We start from the raw sequence: 22,906 nt of genomic DNA, 5'->3' as shown, positions 1-22,906 counted from the left end.
CGGGGTCCCTGCATGAAGCTTGCTTCTCTCTCTGCATCTCTCACGAGTAAATAAATAAAATCTTTAAAAAAAAATCTCAACCTACAGAATTTTCTACCTACTTAATTTGATTAAGTAGTTATAATTAAGTTGTTGATGATTGCTTTCTAGCAGGGTTATTTCTCTTTTATGTATATAAATGGTAACTCCCTTTTTATTCCTTTTTATCTATTTATTCTTACTCTTCTTCAAAGGTCTCCTTGGCCTCAATTTCCAAGCTATTCTGAATCTTCTCTTCTGTCACTATGGTGCGTGTCATAGGATTGTAATTATCCTTTTGTGTCTATTTCTCTCTCTAAACTATAAATACAAAGGCAAGTCCCATAACTAAAGTACCTTTGTATTGCCAGCCTCAACCAAAGTATATGCACTATTAGATTGACAGTACATTTTGGTTAACTGGATAGAATTATGTATACCATGTCCTTTCTCCAATTCTCAAGAAGTCACCTGTACTTCACTACCTGGTGTAATTCCTACCCAGGAATGTTCACACCCCAGGCCTGCAATTAATGGTATGGACGATGATGATGATGATGATGATGATGATGATGATGATGATAATGACAACAAAAGTGATTACTATTCCAATTTTTATGGCTACAGGTTTCTAAGATTTTACTTAATTCTTGGTAACCAGAAAGATTCTGATTCTGTCATGTCAAAGGAATCAAGGGAAATTTTGAAATTCTGTGTCATTTTTCTTTTCTTTCTTTCTTTTTTTTTTTTAATTCACGAGAGACACACAGAGAGAAGCAGAGACATAGGCAGAGGGAGAAGCAGGCTCCCCACAAGGAGCCTGATGTGGACTCAATACCAGGACCCCAGGATCATGACCTAAAGGAAGGTAGATGTTCAACCACTGAGCCACCCAGGCGCCCTCTGTGTCATTTTTCAAATGTCTTCTTACCCTTTTCAAATTGGTGCTAAATTTTGACATGACCTCTGTACCACAGGAAGCCCACTGGTATTCTTAGGCTGCAGAATGACATGAGAGCTTAAGGAGCTATAATTAGTTCTTCCTTCCTTCCATCAATCTACTTCACTGTTCTCTCAACATCAAGAATTAGATTCAAATGTTATTTTTGAGAGTAAGCAAGAATTTAACAGTATGAAGATACAATATAAAATAGGCTGCCCATTTCAAATTTCTAATTTTCAGGTGGTACATGTCAATTTGTTGTAAGGAATACTCACTGTGTGGCAAAATCTAGTGTAAATCTCCTGTAAATCTCCACTAGTAAGCTTCAGAGAGCTAAAGCAGCTGGAGAGTGAATCCCCTAGGCTGGCCTAATGAGAATGGCACCAAAATCAATTGATTGCTAATTGGAGAGGAAATATGTCACAGAAATTTCCGCGTTGTTTAATGCAAATACAAAAAGGGCCTGTGTTTTACCATGCTAACTTAGAGGATAAGGTGGATACATGAAAGCAAACACTGAAGGAAAAAAAATGTGACTCCTGAATACAAGTTACATAATTTAAAGACAAAGCAGATCCTAAAAGCAACATTATGCCACATGGGATAATTCAAGCATTGTCCTTTTCTAAGTCAGCACAATTTTCACACAAAGGAAAAATAGTCTAATAGCATTTACCTCAAGATATTAAATCACTGCATTAGAGTGTATAGAGATCAACTTACAAAGCAGTGAAAAAATGTCACAGTAAGTCTAGGCTGCTCACATTCTGGAATATTTTTTAATATAAAGTTCATTGTAGTTAGCTATTTATGAGAATAAGCTTCTAGACATTTGCTTATACAATCACCCCCCATATGACACTCCCACAAACACCTAACATAATATCCAACACACTGCCATGGTAATATACCCTATAGGTAATTTTTTTCAGCCCAATACCTGTGGAATTCAGTTAGATCAATACTCTGAGTCATTTGAACCAGACTTTTTATGCTTATATGGCAATAGCATTTTATGTAATACATTAAAGCAATCCTTCTGGGTGTACATCTACTGAGTACAGAGTTCCTATTTTCCGTAGCTATTAGAAGTTACCCGGAGAATACTCCTATTTCTTTCTCAGGCCCTAAAATATCTAGGTGAGCCATCCATGGCAGATTCCTCTTCATTTAAAGAGATGCTCTTCCAGGTGTATTTGGGAAGCAAATATTATAACCAGAAATTATAAAAGCTAAGTCTGAGATAGCAATTTTACTGTTGTATAATTAATTGCTCAACCAACAACTCCCACTGCTTGTTCCTGTTCCCAGCCCTACTGTATTTGAAATAAAGTTATGATCAAGATGACCTTAATGTTTCCCTCAGCTAGACTAAATTTGAACTGGCTTCCTCACTATAGGGCTCTGACCTCCCTTTCTTTAGGGCATGTCTTTTAGAAAACTTTCTACTGTAAATTCTTTTTCTGTTTCTGTCCCTTTGGGATGTAAATCTCTTAGCCTCTAAACCAGTTTTACAAACCAAGATTGTCTTCCTCAAGGGCCTGAAAGCCTTTTGTAATGTAATTATCAATGAAGTTGGTGCCCATTTCCCAGTCTCACCAGGAGGTTAGAAGTCTAATCCAGATAAGTGCCAGTGCCAAATAGCAAACACAGATATCGAATTACACTGACTAACCTATCCATTAACATCCTCTACTACTTTTCCACTAGCTCACTCCAGACCTTAAACTTGTGTGTGTTCTGTCTCAGCAGAGTGGAGTTCAATCACTCTCCTCTATTGCAATAGTCCTGAATAAATTCTTCCTTGCCTGTTTAACTCTGCCTGATGAAAAAAATTTTTGATAGAGCAGTTCCCTCTTTTACAGAAACAGATTAATATTTCTTCCCTCTATGGTTATTTCATCAAAATCAAAACACATTTTTCCAGAAGCATTTCAATATTTTATCTCCTTGATGTGCCTGTTGAAGAGACTATATGTTTTCTCTTAACACTCCGATTTTTTTCCCTTAAGTAACAGAAGGCATTATATTTTATTGGGAACATTCAGCCATCTAAAGTAAAGACTGTATTTCTCAGCTTCCCTTGATTGAAGCATTCCAATGTGACTGAGTTCTGGCTAATGCTTAATAAGAACAAAGATGTAAAATGCTGGAAGGTGTTCTTTAATGGAGGGAGATTCTGTTCATTGCTTTTACCTTGGTCCTGCTGGAAGGAAGCTAGGATTGCTGGAGTTCAACTCGTTATCTGAAAAGATTGAGGTGGAAGCACCAGGATGAGGATGGCAGAGACTGTAAGGAGCCTGGATCCAGGGCGATGATGATGTTATTGTTGCACCAGCCAGGTACTACTTACATTATTTACAGGTGAAACAGACTTCAATCTTTTTTTAGCCACATAGTTTTGTTAGTTTTATATGTCATTCCCAGGTCAATTTAATTCTAACTGGTATTGGTGTCCTTCCTAGTTCTCCAGCTATAGTACAGAATCTTCTTTGGTAACCACAAACTTTGAATACTTAGGCTCTTAAATTTCTCCGCTTATTTTCCTTTTATTTACTCAAGTTTCTGTACAACTATTAGCAATATCTTACCAGTTATTTTCAGATAGACCTTCCATACTACTTAAGGTTATTCCTAGAAATTGTATGTTTTTTGTTCTGTAGTCAAATAGATCATCTTTGATAGAATATCCTTTAATTAATTGGAAATGATATATAAAATTATATTGTTGTTTTGGTATATCACCATTAAAATGATTTTTCTACTAATTCTGATAGATTTCAGGTTTATATTTAAGACTTAGAAACTAAGGGATCCTTGGATAGCTCAGCAGTTTAGCACCTGCCTTTGGCTCAGGGCATGATCCTGGAGTCCCAGGATCAAGTCCCACATCAGGCTCCCTGCATGGAGCCTGCTTCTCCCTCTGCCTATGTCTCTGCCTCTCTCTCTCTGTGTGTCTCTCATCAATAAATAAATAAAATCTCAAAAAAAAAAAGACTTAGAAACTAAATAATAACAACCATGTTGTATTTATTTTACCACTTATGACTCTTATTCATGTTTGTCTTATTTCACTGTCTTATTGTATTGTTTTATTTCAATGTGCTTCCACAACAGTGGTAAATGGTAATTGAAGTAGAATTTTTCTTCTTATTGTCAATAGTACTTTTTTGGTCTTATTAGCATCTTATCAATGACTATAACATTTTTTTACTTAAAATATGGTCTTGATCATTACGGAGTCTTCCATTCTTGTTTTCTATGAGGTTTAATCAAAAGGATGTTAGTGATATAAACTGTATTATTTTCATATCTATTAAGATGATTCTGCCTGTTATAATTTTCTTTGGGGGACTATTGGTGATATATATACATATTTAACATCACCTAATATGAGGTTATTCATGATTACCTACATAAATCTCATTTAAGTGAGATGAAATTTTTAATGTAATTCTGACTTTGATTTTCTAAACTTTACATAAGATGTTTACATTTATTTCAAAAATTTTGTTTTTGATTACACCACTTCTCCCTACACAGTAAAACAGTTTAACTGCTTTCCCTACCACCAACCTGACACCCACACACAGGACTCATTTCATTTCCTAGTATTTGTAAACATTATCTGAGCTTTGGAATCCTAAACATTTATTCATCTACTTTTATATTATGTAAATTCATTTTCAGATTATATTTGTCACTTCCATCCATTTTTATAATATTTACAGTATATTTTATGTTTAAATGATTGAACATTAGCACTATTCCTTTGGAATTCTTCCTTTTAGTGTATGGGCACACATCTTTGAGCACTTTTAAAAAATAAGAGTTAAATGAGTAAGATATTTATAAAAATTGTATTTGTATTTCATTAGTTCATGAATAAAATTTTTCTGTCATATCCCCCACCCCGCTTTTTATTTTTTAGGGGAGAGAGAGGCAGAGAGAGACTTTTAATTCTTAACACATCTTAATAGATGTTTCACAAGATCTATTGAGCCTGACATAGGGCTCAATTTCATAACCCTGAGATCAAGATCTGGGCCAAAATCAAGTGTCAGGCATTTAATCAACTGAACTACCCAGGTGCCCCCTACCTTGTCTTTTATTTAAATCTTGATTCATTTGGTTTTCTTTTGACATTTAATGTTGAAGAGAAAAATTCTAAGGCAGAAACTATTTTTGTTATTTTGAAGGTAAACTCATTTTGTTTTGTTTTGTTTCCTACCTGGGTTTTTACAGTATTCTAAACCTATCCTTTCAATATGGACAATTTTTCTAAGATTTACCTAGTATGATTCTTTTTTAAACTTTGCCAGAATCTGGAAAATTCCTTCGATCTGCTTACACAAGCTTTTTTTTTTTTTTTTTTTTTTTCCCCAGCACCAAAAGGTTTTCCTTTAAAGTCTTGATTTTTCAGAAAAACGGTCCTAAGAGCATGATTTCTGGAGTTGGAATGTCTTGGTTTAAATTCTAGTTTGACAATTTATAAGTTCTTCATCATAGGGAAACATTCATGAGCTCTCTTTTCCTCAGTTTTATTTTTTATTTTTATATGTTTTTAAGGAGAGGGGGCAGGGGGATGGACAGAGGAAGAGGGGGAGAGAGAATCTTAAGCAGACTCCATGCATTAGGCATGTCTTGCCTCAGTTCTGTATCAGTAAAGTGATGATAGGAAATGTACTATAAACATCATGGGATTGTTTTGAGGATTAAAAAGTTCATCTGCACTGTATTAAAGAAGAAACTGGCATGGGGTAATTGCTCAGTAAGTGGTAAATGTTATAATCACCTCATTATAATTTCCTTTCCTTTTCAATCAGGAGACACTTCTAAAGATTCTTCTCTACTGATTTGATTTTCTCAAGTCACTAACTTTCTTCAGTAGATTCAATGTGTATTTTACTTAAAACTCTGCAATTTCAGTTTTATTGCAATCCTTTCTGATCTCACCTATATTCCTTTTCATCTCAGCTTGTTGACTTTACATCTCATCTTCTTGCCCTTTTAAGCCAACTTTTCTTTCCTACGACATTATTGTCCTATTTCAGAATTTTTTGAATTTGATTTAATACGACATTTCCCTTGGATCCTAAAGTTTTAGAAGTACTCTTCCCTTTTCAAGGTGATGTTTGTTTTCTCTTGCTTTTTAATATTTTTTTCACAAGCTCTATATTATTATTGTTTTTAATTCATCAATATTCATCCCACAATAAAGAAAACCATGCCTATATCCAGTATTTGCTAATCAATAGGATAAGCAATTTTCTTTGTCTCTGACCATTGCCCATGGATATGTTGGTTTGAAAAACAGTCCTTTATTAAGTGTAGGTCGAGAAGGTAGTGTGATTCCTAAAGGAAGTAGCTTAAAACAGGATCTAAAAACTATTATGATTTTGAGGCTCTATGAAGAATGAGAGGGCATCTTTTCTGAATAAAGAAGGACATTGTAAAGACTACAATTTCAGATACACACTACTGTCTTTCTATTCTTGTCCTTAACAGGTGCTTTAATTTGGAGAACTATCTACCATGATAGGTTATATCCTTACATTCTACATCTACATACTTACATATTGCACATGTAATGCTAAAGCTTTATATTGAATGGAAAATTCAGTACTATAATGAGTTCAAAAATCAGTGCCTGTATGGTAACGGGAAGGCTGCTTAGTTTTCAGGTTCAAAGGGAATCTTTCAACCCTGAATAGTTAAGAGTGAATTATTAGTTAGCTAATGCCATGCCACAAACCACTCCAAAACAACTAACGTGGCTCACAATTCTATAGGTTGATAATATGGACCAGGTTTTTAGCTAGGCAGTCTTATCTTACACCCAGGTTCATTTAGGCTACCATAGATAGCTACTGCTTTATTTGTTATATTCAAACAATCTAGTATGGTCCCAAATGGGACAACTTATTTTTGTTCCATGTGTTCTTTCATTGTCTAGTAGGCTAGCCAGTGCTTGTTTACATCATGGTCACTGGTTACAGGACATTCAAGAGAGCAGTAAAAGAGTGTAAAATCTCTTGAGGTTTAGGATTAGAACTGGTGTCATGTTACTTCTGCCGCATAATATTGGCAAAAGCAAGTCACAAGGACCACTCAGATTCAAAAGTGGAAAAGTAGATACTGCTTCTTGATGGGAGGAGCTGTTAAGTCACATGGTCAAGGGCATGGATACAGGGAGAGATTGTAAGTTAAGGAAATTAATTTTATAATCAATCAGTCACAGTGGAAAAGCCAAGAAATATTTTCTAACATTTTATTGTGGAAAACAAAATTAATTTGACAATTTTCTCAGTCCACTTTTGTCATTTCTAGAATATTTTTTTTCTCTCAAAATTTAAGGTACAGAGTATTGGTGTTGTATTTATCTTTTCTTTATTATCTTGGAAAATTTAATAGAATGGCTTATGTCAGAGATTGATAACCACGTCATGTAAGATAATAAAAATGCCAATATGAGTTTTAATACTTAATTCTTCCCACGTATGGATGCTTTTCTGTAGAAGTTCCAGTTTTTCACAACACATTGAAAGCTGGGAAAAGAAGATCAACATATATTGATAAAACAGCTAATATATTCTAGTTCAACCATGGGTATATATAACCTGATCACACCTGGTCTTAAATATCTAGAGCCATATGAAGTGTTCTTGACCTGATGCTGAAATATCTTGATTTTGAACTGAGCTCTTGGGCTTCTCCTGGACCTGAACCTAAAATCTCCATGTTTTCTGGACACTTAGAAAATAATTTCTAGAACATGGTGTAGTTTTATCTGCTTTGACAAACTCTTTTGACCAGGCAGTGACCAAAAATTGAGAATAGAAAAATCAAGGAAAATTTGCCAAATATATTTTAGAATTACAAAATTAAAAAAAAAAAAGTACATTGGAGTTAGTCATATCTGAGTACTTCTGATTGCCAGTGTGCATTCTGGTAAGTTAATTAACATCTCTGACAATGAATTCCACATTTGACAATGTTCTAAGAATTAATGAAATTTATACATAAAGTACTTAGAATAATGTCTGGATCATAGTAGGTATTCACCAAAAATAACTCTGCTTATTCTAAGTATTGCCTTCATTGAGACTTCTTAGAGTAAGCACAATTAAATACTTATAAAATTATAATACCTTACCCCTAGTTTTTTTTCCTCATGTTCCCTGTTACTTGGTTTAATCACTCAAACAGTTACGAGTGGGGATAGTTATCCAAATACTCGTATCAGTAGAAGCCCTCTCAAAATGCGTAATGAATAATTAGTAGATAAAGGAAACAGATTTTTAATTTTTGAAGAACACCTTGCAATAATATATTCTCTCTGATTCTCTTTAAAGGTGTTGAAATACTTTAAAATAATGTGTCCCAGGCTCTCCAAATATGTGCATATTTGCAGCAATGATACTCATTGTGGGATATGCAACTTAAAGTTTTAACAGAAGTAGTAGTACTATTTTCCTTTGTAAATAGTAGTAGATAGATGCCACAGTAACAGTTTTTACTTGATTAAGCTCATTTGATTCTCAAAAATAAAAACTAAAGTAAGCAGAGTGGAAGACATACTTATTTTTAAGATGAAGCACTAGAGCTTTAGGAGTTAATGTGCACTGCATGACCTGGGGCAACATCGTCAAGCTGTCTCCCTGATTCAATCCTGTGCCCCTTTGCTCTACCCCACTTTTCTCTTTCCACTTAGAAGCAGCTAATTTATTACTGGATCTGAAAATGTGGGGAAAGGCACTGTGTTGCTCTCTTCTCTGCATTTTGAGAATCCAGCACAGAGGAGTCTAATAAAAGAATGTTAAGTGAAACAATGATGTGAAACTGCATACTTTTGTAGGAACCACAAATATGTCTAATTTTCAAACGTTTATAAATTAAAAAGAGAATCAAGAGGGAACAAAGAGTTACAAAGAGTAAATAAAACACTAAGGAATTCAATCAGCTTTCATTATTTCAGTTTCTGATTTTACCTCTCCAAATTGCAAGTTCATAAACACCCAAATATTTAGTTAATTGACTATTGAATTTTTTTTTTTTTAATTAAAATATAATTGAGCTCTAGCCTGGCTTAAGGTAACACTTAAGCAATGGCATCTTAAGTTTGGGTGAGATGTTAGTGAAATAGTACAGTTGAAAACTACAACAGTAAAGACTCCTTAGCTTAAAACAAACAAATACACACAAGTAAGTAATGTTTTACCAGTCAGCAAAAGTGTAACAAAAATTGTATTCCTCAGGGTGGAACTGTCTTCAGTTCAGTGAGTTTACAGTTCCATTATTACAAAGCACTTTTTAAAGAGTGTTATTGAGTTGATGCTGATTTAAGATCTTATATCCCAATTTTAGCTTAAAAAATAAAAGGCAAGTCAGTTGAGGACAAAATCTGATGAAATGTCACAGTGACGCTTCACTTACATGGAGGTTAGATTTATGGCAACCTCACTCATCCGGAACCAGCTGTAATCACGGCATTAGTGAGCCAGGCCTCTGTGGAGTCACATCTGTCAGAGGAGTCACCCATATCAGTGTAGGGCACATGGGCTAACCTGAAGTTCTTAACCAGGCATTGGGGTGTTCAGTAAAACTCTACCAGATTGGACTGAGCACAAAAGGCTGACAGCAGCAAAACAAGTTAAAAGTACTGTAAAGATAAAACGATAGTAAACAGTGGCCACCAAGGCTATCACTAAAATGCTTGATGTTTGCAAGAAAATGTTTGCTAATGGGCTGTGGATTCTGGGTAAGAAAACAAAGGAAAATCAAAATGGTCGCACTTTTCATACTTTTATTATTCATTCTTCAAAATTATTATTACATGCTCTTGAAACTGCTAAAAAATGAGGTGCTGTTTATTTATGTAGCACCTTTAATTTTTGAAGAACCTAAGGATATTTAGTCAAATAAAGGCTTCCTGTATGTTCCCATGAAATTTATTTATTCTATCTTTTATGTTTTGAAGGGAAATGTTGCATGATATCAGCACCGCAGTGCAACATGCAGTGAGTTTTGAAATACTCTATTATAATGCAGCTAGTTGTCATATATGGAAAATAAAGATGTCTTCCTCATCCACCAAAATCTGATCCTGACATAAAAAGTACCCTGGGGCTCAATGCCTCTTATTCTTGTTCTGTTATCTCTTTCCCTTCATACCAACTTCTGTCACCCCTAATTCTTCACTTCTCTTCCCATCCGTGTGTTTTGTCCACCACGGCTATGTTCTCTTCCATCATCCTTGATTGCTGTCTCTCTAACAACTATAATTTAGCTCTATTCTTTCCTCTTAGCATCCTCACTAGATGTGCCCTTACAGTAAAATAACCTCCAATGAAATTAAAGACTTTAATGTAAGAACTACAATAAAACCATGATGGCATAGAAAGACTATATGGACATTTAAAAAAAAAAATCTTGGAAGAAAGAAAACCTTCTTAAAACCATCATTAAACCAGAAGCCAAAGGTCAAGAATTAATAAATTTGATTAAATAAAAACTTTAATTTCCATTTCCAATATATATGACAAAAAGAATCAATATAAACAGACCAATACTACAATAGAAAAATAACCAAAGGTCAGAACACAGTGAAACAGAAGAAGTATGAATATCTTACAAACATGAGAAATTGCACATTCTTACTCATATTTTAATATTTGCAGCTCTGCCATGTGACTGGCAAGATTTAAAAAAACTGATTAATTTGAAAAACTGATGCTGAAGGCTTCAAGAATCTTAATGTCATGCTAGTGGTGGGGGAAATTGAACTGGTACCCTCTCTGGAATTTAATTAATCGTCAATATTGAATTTGTATTTAAAAGAACATGTCTTTTCCACTTTTAGGAGTTTATCCTAGAGATACACTTGTACTTACAAACAAATATATAGTGGGTGATTTTTTTTTTTTTTTTAAGAGAAGAGAGAAAGAACGATTGGAGGCAGGGACAGAGTGAGAAGGGGGGAGGGGCAAAGGGAGAAAGAGAGAATTTTAAATAGGCTTCACACCCAGTGTGCAGCCCAATATGGGGCTCAATCTCACCACCCTGAGATCATGACTGAGCCAAAATCAAGAGCTGGACACTTAACTAACTGAGCCACCCTTATATAATTGGGTAATATTTTAATTCCAGCATTATTTTTCCCAGCAGAAAAACAACCAACCAACAAATCCATCATCATTTGAACTTAAATATATTACGAAATATTCATAAAATGAAATGTTACATGGCTATTAAAAAGATAGAAGTAGATCTCTATATGCTGATATGAAAAAGTCTTTGGTAACTATTATTAAATGATAACATCAAAGAACAGTGTATTAATCATGTGTTTTATTTTCTGTACCTTATGATACTTGACATTTAAGAATATTTCCAACTGGAGAGAGACTGTGCCTTCTGAGGCTAGCAAATTTTTAGGAATAACAGAGTCAGACATGCATTCGATATGCAAACTAACCAATGAAGAGACATACTGTTCCACCTGGCCTGCGTACCCCAGGGTGGCAATATTCCTCCACCTTAATCCTTCCTAGGGCCAAGTGCCAGGTAACTAGAGATCATCTTTATAGATCAAAACCCATAGAAATTAGTCAAACTCACCAATCCTAAACAATTTACCCTGCCCTCCCTGGCCTTTCCTGGGACAATCTCAGTAAAGATAGTGACTTGGGTGTTCCCCCATGTCTGCTTTCTGCTTCCTGACCAAAACTCTGGTGTTCCTCTTATAACCTGGAATGAGGAGCCATGACTCTCATTTCTAGGGAAACCATGGGTAATATTAAACTTTTCTTTCAATGGCAGTGACCTCTCTGTGTACTTACTTAGTCACCTTTTATATTTTTATAAGATTTTATTTATTTATTCATGAGACACACAGAGAGAGAGAGAGAGAGAGAGAGGAAGAGAGAGAAGCAGGCTCCACGCAGGGAGCCTGACATGGGACTCGATCCCAGGACTCCTGGATCACGGCCTGGGCTGAAGGCGGCGCTAAACCGCTGATCCACCTGGGCTGCCCTGGTCACCTTTATAAATTAAGACCTAGCACAAAATAGAATAATGTGTAAAGTATGCTCTTATTTATGGAAAAAATGAGTATATATATGATGGACAGATGGACAGCTTCAGGAAGGGTATGAGACAGAATTTTGGAGAATGAAAATAGAAAACTGGGGTGGGGCAAAGAATGCTCTTACTAAGTGATATTTTGGAGAATTTAATTTTTTTTTATGTATTGCTTTCCTAATGGTAAAAGAACAATATAAAGATGACTCTGATTGCTATGTGGGGAACACACTGGAGAAGGTGGAATAGAAGAGTGAGATCAGTTAGGAAAATTAATAGTGCTCCCAGTGGTGATGACCGTATAGCAGACAAGGAAGAAAATGATAAGTAGGAAAATGGATAGGCTAGTATAGAATTAGTATAGAACACATAGCACTTGATAGAATTTTGGTGACAAGGAAGAAAGGAATTGAGAATTGTTGAGGGTTCTAAGCCAGCCAACTGAATAAACTGGAGTGCTACTCACAAAAATGGGGAAAATGTGAGGGGGCAGTGTTATAGGAGATACTTAGACAATTCTACTTAAAGGCTGAGGAGTTTGCATTTGGAGAGGTGCCAGGATTTAATTTTTTCTCTCCGGGAAAGAATGAATTGATAAATGCTCTCCATTGCCTCTAACATGGGATACTATAGTCATGTCAGCTCTTTCGGGAAGATAATTTAGATCTGATTTAGAAAAAGAGAAAAGAGAACATTCTACAATATTCATATATCTCCTTCTGGCTGAAAAATATATACAATTTTTAGAATGTGATATTTCTATTAGAGTACTGGTAATTTTTTTAGTGCTTTAAAAGAGAAAAAAATGTTCTAATTGATTTTCTCCCAGTTTTATTGAGGTATGACTGACATACAAAAATTATATATATTTAAAATGTAAAACAAGATGTTTTGATATATGTATTTATTGCGTTTAATTGTCTTTCACCATTGTTACTCAGCTAGGCTATGAAAGGGCAATGGGATCATGGGCAGAAACAGTTTCTTTTTGAAGCAAGTACTAGCTCATTCCAGAGCTTGGCCAAGGAAAACTCTCTACTTTCCTTATCTAAGAAGGAATGAACTCACATTATAAGGGCCAATTGAATTCAAAGAATATACTGTAAGAGTTGTTATTTCATAGTATAAAACAGAAGTAGAAAGTAAAGGGAAAATTCTAGCCTAGATTGATTCATATTATTTCACTACCCTAAAGCAGCAGATTGAGGTATTATATTACTTGTAATAACTGATAAAGAACATAGTTGTGTATCCACATGCAATATATATTCAACTTTTAGAGGACAATAATAAAATGGCGAGCCCACTAGTGACTTAATAAACAGAATATCTGCAGCAATAAGTTTCCTTTGTGCTTTCCCTCAGTCCCAGTCCCCTGGTTTATATCCCTCCACAAAGTATTCCCTATCCTGAATTTCTCCTAACTTTCCTTTACATTTCTCCATTTATGTTTTGACCCTAACTTAAAGAACATCATGCTTAGTTTTATCCTTTTTTTTTTTTTAAATAAGTGTATACTGTGCTATTCATTTGTGGCTTGCTTATTTTTAATCAATAACATTTTTAGGATTCACCCACACTTATATGTTTACCTCTCATTAACACATCTCTACCACTCTAGAATATTGTTATAGAATATATTAATATTATTTTTCTTTACTAGTGTTAACAGAAATTTGGGTGGTTTCAGTTGTTTCAGAGTTAGGAACAATGACCTTAGGAACTTTCTTATATGCGTTTGTTGGTGGTTATATACAAGAGAAAAGGTGGAATTTCTAGGTCTAGATTTGCATGTATCCAACTTGATTCAATAAGTAGGTTCTACATTTCTACCAGTAGTACATGAGCTACTGTTATTCTTTATCCTTATCAATACTTGTTACTATTAAATTCTAGAAATTTTTGCCTATGTTTGTATGACATACCTAATTATGACTTTAATTTGAATTTTTCCAGTCATTTTTTGGCCAGTTTTGCTATTAAATTGTCCTATTAATTAGTATCTTATTTTTGCAACATCTGAGACATAGCTATTTGTCATTTTTTTTTTTTTTTTTTTTTTTTTTTTTAAATGTTTATTTATTTATGATAGTCACAGAGAGAGAAAGAGAGAGAGGCAGAGACACAGGCAGAGGGAGAAGCAGGCTCCATGCACCGGAAGTCCAATGTGGGATTCGATCCCGGGTCTCCAGGATCGCGCCCTGGGCCAAAGGCAGGCGCCAAACCACTGCGCCACCCAGGGATCCCGCTATTTGTCATTTTTATATGTCACAAATGTTTTACAAATTATAGCTTGTTTTATGATTTTCTATAGAGCCTTTTAAGAAAGACATTCTCAACTGTAGAAAAATCAAGCTTACTGATTTTTAAAATATATGTTAAAGATTTGGAATTTCACTGAGATAGTCTCCTATCTATTCTTCTAAAGCTTTAAATGTTTGCCCTCCTCTGAAATCATAGAAAAATATATGTTCCCTAAACTTTACCATTTTACCTTTTTTAGCAATTTAATTCAACTAGAATTGATTTTTGTATATCGAGATTCTGTGGGGTTTTTTTTCCCATTATGGCAAATCAATTTTCTCAGAATCTTTTAGTAAATCATACCCATCTATTTTTCCATTGTTCTCTGTTGTGATTCCTGTACTGACACTATAAATGATACCATGCATTCTTCATTACTCTAAGTTTTGTAATGTCTTATCTAGAAGAGCAATTCACTCTTTTTCTTCTCCAAAATAAATAAAAACCCACTGGGCTTTTTACTGGAACTGTATTGAATATATATGTAATGATTATATGTATTACTTATTATTATAAATATAAATATTACTTATTATTATGTATACATACGTACAAATTTGGGGGGGAGAATAGAAGAATTAGACATCTTTATTATATTGAATATCCCTGTCAAGAACATTATATTTTCTTAAGATATTTAAATAAAGCTTTATAATTTTCCTCATATATAATTTTTCTGAATTTATTATATACTTATTTGTAGTATACATATTTATGTAATATTTATTACACTTAGTTACAATATTTATATAATATTTATGGGTGTTTTACATATTTGTGATATTTTAAATTGCATTTTATAAAACTTAGGCATGAATATATAGAAATGCAATTTGATATATAGAAATGAATATATAGAAATGTCAGTTTCAGATATTGACATTCAGCAAACGAAGTATTCCATCTTATTCTATTAATGTTTCTGTATATTCTCTTAAGTTTTCCAGGAAGCCAACCCATGAGTTTTGTTTCTTCTAAGCAAATCCATATAATTTTTTTCTTTTTAATCTTACTGCAGTAGCTAGGAACTCTATCTACCACCATGATGAATGACGTGGTGAAAAGTTTAGCATTTCCCAACCGTTGACTATGCATCTGTTTTTACATGTTACTCATAAGGTTCCTCCTAGAACCTTTTGCTAAATCTCTTTATCATAGTTAGATGTTTAACTGTATCGAATGCCTTTAGTATCCTATTGAGTTGGTCACACATATTGTTTCAGTTTAATTTAATTTAATTTAATTAATTAATTATTTATTTTTTTAAAGATTTTATTTATTGATGAGAGACACAGAGACTGAGAGAGAGGCAGAGAGAAACCCCGGCAGAGGGAGAAGCAGGCTGCATGCAGGGAGCCCGACGTGGGACTCAATCCCGGGTCTCCAGGATCAGGCCTTGGGCCGAAGGCAGGCACTAAACCGCTGACCACCCAGGGATCCCCTCAGTTTAATTTTAAATTCCCTTGCCTTGTCCCATTTATTTTTCATAAAGGCATATTTCCTTTCACTTCGTCGTAGGTTAGTTCAAAGTTATCTGGAATTTTATCTTTCTTGTGTTAATCTTGTGGTTCTCCCTCTCTTTCTAAAGTTCTCTTTAAGTGATTTTGTATTTTCTTTGATTTTCTCCCTGTAGAGTTTTACCATAGGCTTGTATAGATTTTATTTTTTCATTTATTTATTTTGTAAGATCCTGGTTCTTATAAGTTCTATCTTCCTCAAGTTATGTGGGGGTATTTTAATTAAAGCCCTTCCCTCTTTCATGGACATTGTTAAGTTCTTTTCTTAAATACAAAAATTTCTTAAATTATATTTACAGTGCATTTTTCAGTTATCAATCTAGCTGGTAAGCTATGGTCATTGGCCTTTGCAGATGGGAAACTATTTGCAAGCCCTTTATTTTTGTTGAAAGCAGCAAAGAAGTAAACAAATTGGAAAAAAAAAAAAAAAAAAGCCTTTTCCTGATGGGAAGGTAAAATTCGGATTGTAATTCATTTCTTCTTTTTCAACTACAACCATGTTCATATAATGGCAACTTGTTAAATCTTTAAGTCTTTATGTCTTTTTCTTAGGGTCAGAATATTTCCATTTATGAAGATACTTTGTTGTCATTTGACTGGATTTCAGGCACTGGTTGCCAGCAGGTTCCTGATTCTCACTCACAACTTATTCCTGCTCCCAGACATCACCCCTTCAGATCATATTTCCACTTAGTCCAGTGATTTAAAATAAATGTGTATCAGAAAATGGCTCTCCTGCTTAAAGGGCTGCTTACAAATATTAACTGCTAGGACTATATGATCTGGTCCTGCATACTCACCCTGTTCTACACCTACTTCATTTACTATACACAATAATCTTCATTCTGAACTTCAAATTTGCCAACTTTGATCACATCAAGCTCTTGTACAAGCTTTTCTCTCATTTGGGAATGGAATAAATATCTTCAAAAACAAAAAAAAAAACAAATTTAAGCTCAAAATTCTGGTTTAAAGGAAAACAATGCTGATCATTCTATGTACAGTCGAGTCTACACTATATAGAGAGCTAATGAGAACAAGAGCCTGATCATGGGGCTATATCTTGCTATATATCCTGCTGTATCCACAGGGTTGAGTGCAGTGACTGCCATTGTAGGTGCTCAATCCTTATTTACTGACTGAATAAATGAAGAAATGATTGAATAAATACATATCTAACTGAGAATACTTGATACTTAGAAACTGAGACAAGAAGGCAACTAAGGGTACTGAAGACAATCTCTGCTATTTTCCTCCAGTTTTGGTTTTCCAGCTTTAACCAGTTGTTAACCTTGCAGAATATCTCCTCAAGCATTCATCAACTCTCTGGCAACCTGGTCACACTATAAGCTTTGCCCCTCTAAACTGGTTGCTAGTAGCAGAATATTCCATAACTCTCTTATATTTATCTCCCTTAATTCCACATTATTCCTGAGAAAAGTAGAAATATATGTCATCAGGAAGCATTCTCTCTCTTTTTTTAAGATTTTTATTTATTTACTCATGAGAGACAGAGAGAGAGAGAGAGAGAGAGGCAGAGACACAGGCAGAGAGAGAAGCAGGCTCCATGCAGGGAGCCTGATGTGGGACTTGATCCCGGGACTCCAGGACCATGCCCTGGGCCTAAGGCAGGCGCCCAACCGCTGAGCCACCCAGGCATCCCAGGAAGCATTCTCTTTTAGTTTAATTCAAATAACATCTGCATATATTTTTTAACATAAGTAGTATGCAATTGGTGTTAATCCATATTTTAAGTTCTGATGGGGTTTTCTTTTTAACATTTTATTTATTTATGTTTAAGGTCTTAAATGTCTGGATGGGGGATGCATATAAGTCTATATTTAAGGGCATCTGGACCTGGAGATTTTCATTTGATTGGAGGAAACATTCAATCTATATTCTAGATTATCTACAGTTTGACAGAACCAGAGTAAACCATGAACACACATTTCTCATTCTTTTGAAGCTTATTACTTTAATAGATACACTTCAATTGCACTGTTAATTTTTAATGAACTGTAGTTTCTTATCTTTCTAATAGAACATTGCCCTTGAAAATGCCTTTACACTCTTGGAATAATCAAGATAAAGATACTTTTCCTTCCTTTTGAATATTTTAAGGTTAGCTGTGGTCCTTAGATACACCTTGAACTTGTTTTGTGTTGATTTTGTGGTTGATAGTTTGATTACCAGACAAAAGATTTATTGTTGCCTAAGTGCTAAGCTTCTAAAAATACTTAACTAAGCATTCAACCAATATAATTTTGTACCCTTGAAAGCCTTCTGTAATTAGATATAGGTCAACTATATTCTTGGAAAGGCATCCTCACTCTTTACCATTTCCCTGCATAAATGAATTATAAATTAGAATTGCTGTTATTACCATTTTACTCTGGCAATTATTCCAATTTTACCACAGCAATCAGTTCCATCACAGTTCAAACTTAATCTATACAAAAAAATTTACCTTAATTCAACCTAAATCATATAATTATTTTTAATTATTAAATAAGTCCAGGAGCAATGAGGAGGATTGCTACTGTGAACTTAAATTGAAGCCATGATGAATTCACTGAATGAGAAGTTATGAAAATATTCAGAGAGACTGAGCATGGTACATTATTAGTCTATTAATATAAGTAAAAACAAAGCAGATTTTAAAAAAATCAGCAGTGATGAAAGTGTATGTGTCATTTATATGCACTATTTTGAAGACCTGAAACACTAAAACAAAATTGGTTCATGAGGTATGATACTTTCTTACCAGGGAAGGCAGGAAGACATATACTCCTGTATAGTAATAGAGTTTTATTGTGAAACCTAGATCTGACCTCAATAGGTTTGTTCCTTTCATTTTCTAGGAATTAAATGATTTTAACTATTTTAAAATTAGAATTAATTTTGAAAATATTCTCTAAAATGTCAAACAATTCCATAAATCAAGTTAAAAATTGGAATTGATGAAAACATATGACAGCTAATTTATTGAGGTAGTTTTTCTCAGTATCTATATAAATTAATGTGATATAGTCCATGTTAGCATTTTTGAGATATTTCTATGACCACAGTTGGCACCTATTAATACTTGCCTTTGGAACATTACAAAGTTTATCTTGTTCACACATAAATCATTGAGGACTTACTCATTTACTGAACTGAACATAAATTCTCTTATTAAAACATCTGTCTGCCAAATACAAATCATGGGATTTTCATAAGTAGCTTTATGGAACACCGTATTGCACTTTGCACAGGAGTGTTGAACACATCACACTCAATACACTTTCAGTGTCATATATGGAATGTAAAGAGGGATCCTCAAATAGCCTGACAGCCCTGCTTCAAATGATTCCAATGAAAAAATTAATTTGACTGTACAAAGAACAACTAATCACAAAAGGTATGCACACTAATGTCATTTAAACTTCTAAGAGAAAAACACAAAAAGAGCTGAGGTTTATAAACTACTCATAGTGTAAGAGGATTTATTTTCTACATATAGGGAAAGAAGAAATGGGTGGGAGGGCCTCCTCTAGTGATTGGGTAGATGAGGTAATATTAATGGACTCCAGAGAGAAAATATAATTATACAACATCTACCTTTCAAGGAGAATGACTTGCAAATGGAAAGTTTATCCCATACATCATAAAGCAGAATTAAAATGCCAGTCAAATATACCTCCAGGTACTGAAACAACTTGCAAATATAAATGTTTATACACTGAATAATCATGGAGAATGGGGAAACAAAATGTTTGGATTACCTCAAACATTCTAATGCAGTCTCAGACTGAATTCTGAGCAAATAGCATCCATTCTAATTCACATTTTTCAGATCACATTTGAAAAAGTTTGGTTGTTGGGGCCAAAGTTAAATAATAAATGATGAACTGCATTAGTCCAGAAGAGAAAAAATGATAGAACATTGAGAAATCATATGATATGAGACTAGAAATTACTGAAACTTGGCTTGAAAATACTTAGTACAGGTTTAATTATCCTTAAAGAAATGAAAGGTTTGTATGTAGAAAACAATTACACTAAATCAGAGAAGATGTAGTTGGACATTTCAGCATAACAGCACTATAACTCTTATAGTATTTGAAAAATGTAATTGGCTGCCTTATGAGGTAGTAAAATCCACATCAAATCTTTAAGCAGAGTCTGGATGACCACCTGTCAAAGGTACTTTAGAGACCATTTCTGAATTAGGTGGAATGTTTAGCTATACAACTGCTAAGTACTCACCAATTTATGAATGTCATTTGCAGTATATTACACTTGTAAGCGAATACATTTGTATCATATTACACTTGAAACACGACCAACATCATATACTAGTAAAATGTCTTTCAATCAAATGTTTTTAAGAAGCATTTTAGCAACAAAATTATTCCTTCTTATTTGAAAAAGGGTACTTTAAAAGATCTGAATATGTGACAATTATTAGTCTACCTCTTAGTTTTATGTAAAACAATAGAATGCAGAAGTTGTAGATTTTAGGAGAACCTCTTCATTTAATAAGAAACCTCTTTAAAATGTCCAATACAAGGAAAAAAATTAAACTTTATTTCCTTAACTTAGAAAACAAAAAATATATATCATTAAAATATTTCACTGTTTAAAAATTCAAATTATTCTTGACAATCTGCATATTAAAATGTCATTCCCTGACTGTCTTTTTAAAAAATTTCTTTCTTAAAAAAGATTTATTTACTCATTTTGAGAGAGAGAGAGAGAGAGGGACAGTGAGAAGGAGAAAGAGAGAGAGTGTGTGTGTGGTGGAGAGGGACAGAGGAGAGAAAGAATCTCAAGCAGACTCCCCGCTGAGATTGAAGCCTGATGCAAGGGGCTGGATCCCAGGACCCTGATATCATGACCTGAGTAGAAACCAAGAGTCAGCCGCTTAACTGACTGAGCTACCCAGGCACCCTTAAAAAATTTCTTTTTAATAGTGCCCTGCTTTCAAAATTGTCAGAAGGTTTAATAAAGCACGCCAAATTCTTTTCCTAATACATCTTTACTATCACAAAAAAAACCCAAGTTCCTAACAATCTATTGCCATCTTCCAAATCTTTATGCTTGCCTTTTAATTTTCCAATTAACTTATGCTAAATAATTTGTTTTTGCTTTTAGTAAAATCAGAAATTAAAAAAATAAGCAACACTACCAGTAACTTCACATACTTCTATTAGTTCTTGCTTTCAAAAATATACTAAATATGAAGAAATATTAATGACTCAAGATAATTTTATGAAAAAAAGCTGCTGGTTTTGCTCTGCAAGAAGAATTTCTGTGATATATACACACTGCTGGTACCCATGGGGAAAAGATAGCATTTTAACACAAGCATGAAGTTTATACATCAGCCTGAAGCCAAAACAAATAGATGTCTTTTTTTTTTTTCCTTAACAGAAAATTCACAGTGAGAGTTAAGGGGAAAGGCCACATACGTGAACATTAGCAAGTTCCTATTTACTATAGCTACTTCTCATGGTCCACTAGAGACCTGTCTCTGCCTATAAGAGCAGGAAGAAAATGAGGGCTAGCTGCCTTAGGGAAGATAGCAGGGACATGGCTCCCTGCAACAGTTCTTATAGTTTGGGAGTATCTAATTTCCAGGTACATGGTACTGTACTTCAAGGCATGATCAGGAAGGATGAGTGGTTGTTTATTTTCCCAACTAGTAACTACTCCTTAGGAATCATAATGCTGAAGAAGTATTTTTGTTCTTTCCTAGATTCAAACTACTCTCTCCTACCACAGCGGAGAAGGGGCATGTTGTTCCTCTTTAATCTTCTATGCTTTTCATCCCTTTGTCTTTCTTCTTTTCATTCTTGCTTTCTCTATAATCTAAGTGGCTTGGATTCTTATTGTAAGGTTTGAAGACTCCCATATTTTGGAATATAGTTCATGTTTTACAACTATCAAATTAAAAAACTGAAGCTATTTGGGCCTGGATTTAATCACTTACTGGCTTTGATTCGTTATTTCTTTGGGCCTCTAGAAACTAGGGCATGATCCACTGGTTACAGCAGTATGCAGACAAAGAAAAGATTTACAACTTTTCCCCAATTATGACATTCTTCTAGCTTCTAGGAGTTACACAAATCACATTGTTTCTCTCTCATTTGTCAAAACTGTAGTTTTTTCATACTGTGTGTCTCTTATGTGTCAACTGCAGTTTATTCTAAATGATGGCCCTGTTGGTAGAAATGTTGTAAAGGTTTACTCTTAAATAGTAAAAAGCATACAGGAATTTAGGAAGATATTTATCATTACTGATATAAATGAAATTACTATCAAGTGCAAGATTGGCTTTAATATTTTTAGTTAGTGATTATTCTGTGCACAAACACACTGCTTTGGTTTTATTGGAACCAGATTGTGTGACTGCAGGCAAGCAGCTTATCCTCACCCAGATGAAGAAATGAACGTGTTGGTCTAGATGATTTTTAATGTATTTTCTATCTTAGTAATTCTATTATCCTATGACTTCTGGAATAGGCTACATATGAGATACTTAAAATATATTATAAATACTCTAATAGTGTTGAAGAATTTTTAAGTCAGATTTTTAGTTGTGTGACTTTATTCATAACTGGGAATCAAGAAAAATCTCAATCACATGCTTTAAGGAAAACTCTGAGTGAGTTCCTACAGATGGTCCTATTTGTACACAACACCGGCACAACAGATTTATAAAAAATAAAATTTTAACAGCTATAAATATAATTCTCTAGTCACCATTGCATTATTTTCTAGATTATAGGAAACAAATCCTATGAACATTAATCACTGCTTCTGAAGTAATCAAATGAAACACCTAGAAAATGTTAATTTGTAAAGTTATCCAGCTCTAGGGGGCACTGCTGTACTGTGCATCATGTTTGGTTTATTGACGAAGGCTTAAGCAAGATTTCATTAAGGAGTTCTGCAGGTTTCAGATACAGAAAAAGCACATAAACTATTTATAATCAATTTAAACTTTGAGAAAATTAGGTAACTGTGTAAAATATTTATATGCAGTTTTTGGAAATGA

The 22,906-nt window shown here is 34.0% G+C and overlaps 1 protein-coding gene and 1 long non-coding RNA gene across 2 annotated transcripts in view; one reads left to right on the top strand and one right to left on the bottom strand.

Moving 5' to 3' along the window:
• EYS (EGF-like photoreceptor maintenance factor) overlaps positions 1 to 22,906 on the bottom strand; it is a 1,514,868-nt gene that overhangs the window by 448,857 nt on the left and 1,043,105 nt on the right. The window lies entirely within an intron of this gene.
• On the top strand, positions 12,476 to 16,668 carry LOC144316839 (uncharacterized). Its single transcript, XR_013382677.1, has 3 exons — positions 12,476 to 12,882; positions 15,617 to 16,316; positions 16,417 to 16,668. It is a non-coding gene; the product is annotated as an uncharacterized LOC144316839 (long non-coding RNA).

The sequence above is a fragment of the Canis aureus genome, chromosome 7 (genome assembly GCF_053574225.1).
Source record: "Canis aureus isolate CA01 chromosome 7, VMU_Caureus_v.1.0, whole genome shotgun sequence".
NCBI classification, from domain to species: domain Eukaryota; kingdom Metazoa; phylum Chordata; class Mammalia; order Carnivora; family Canidae; genus Canis; species Canis aureus.
Note: the sequence above shows the minus strand (reverse complement) of the source record. Positions and strands in the feature narration are given on the sequence as shown.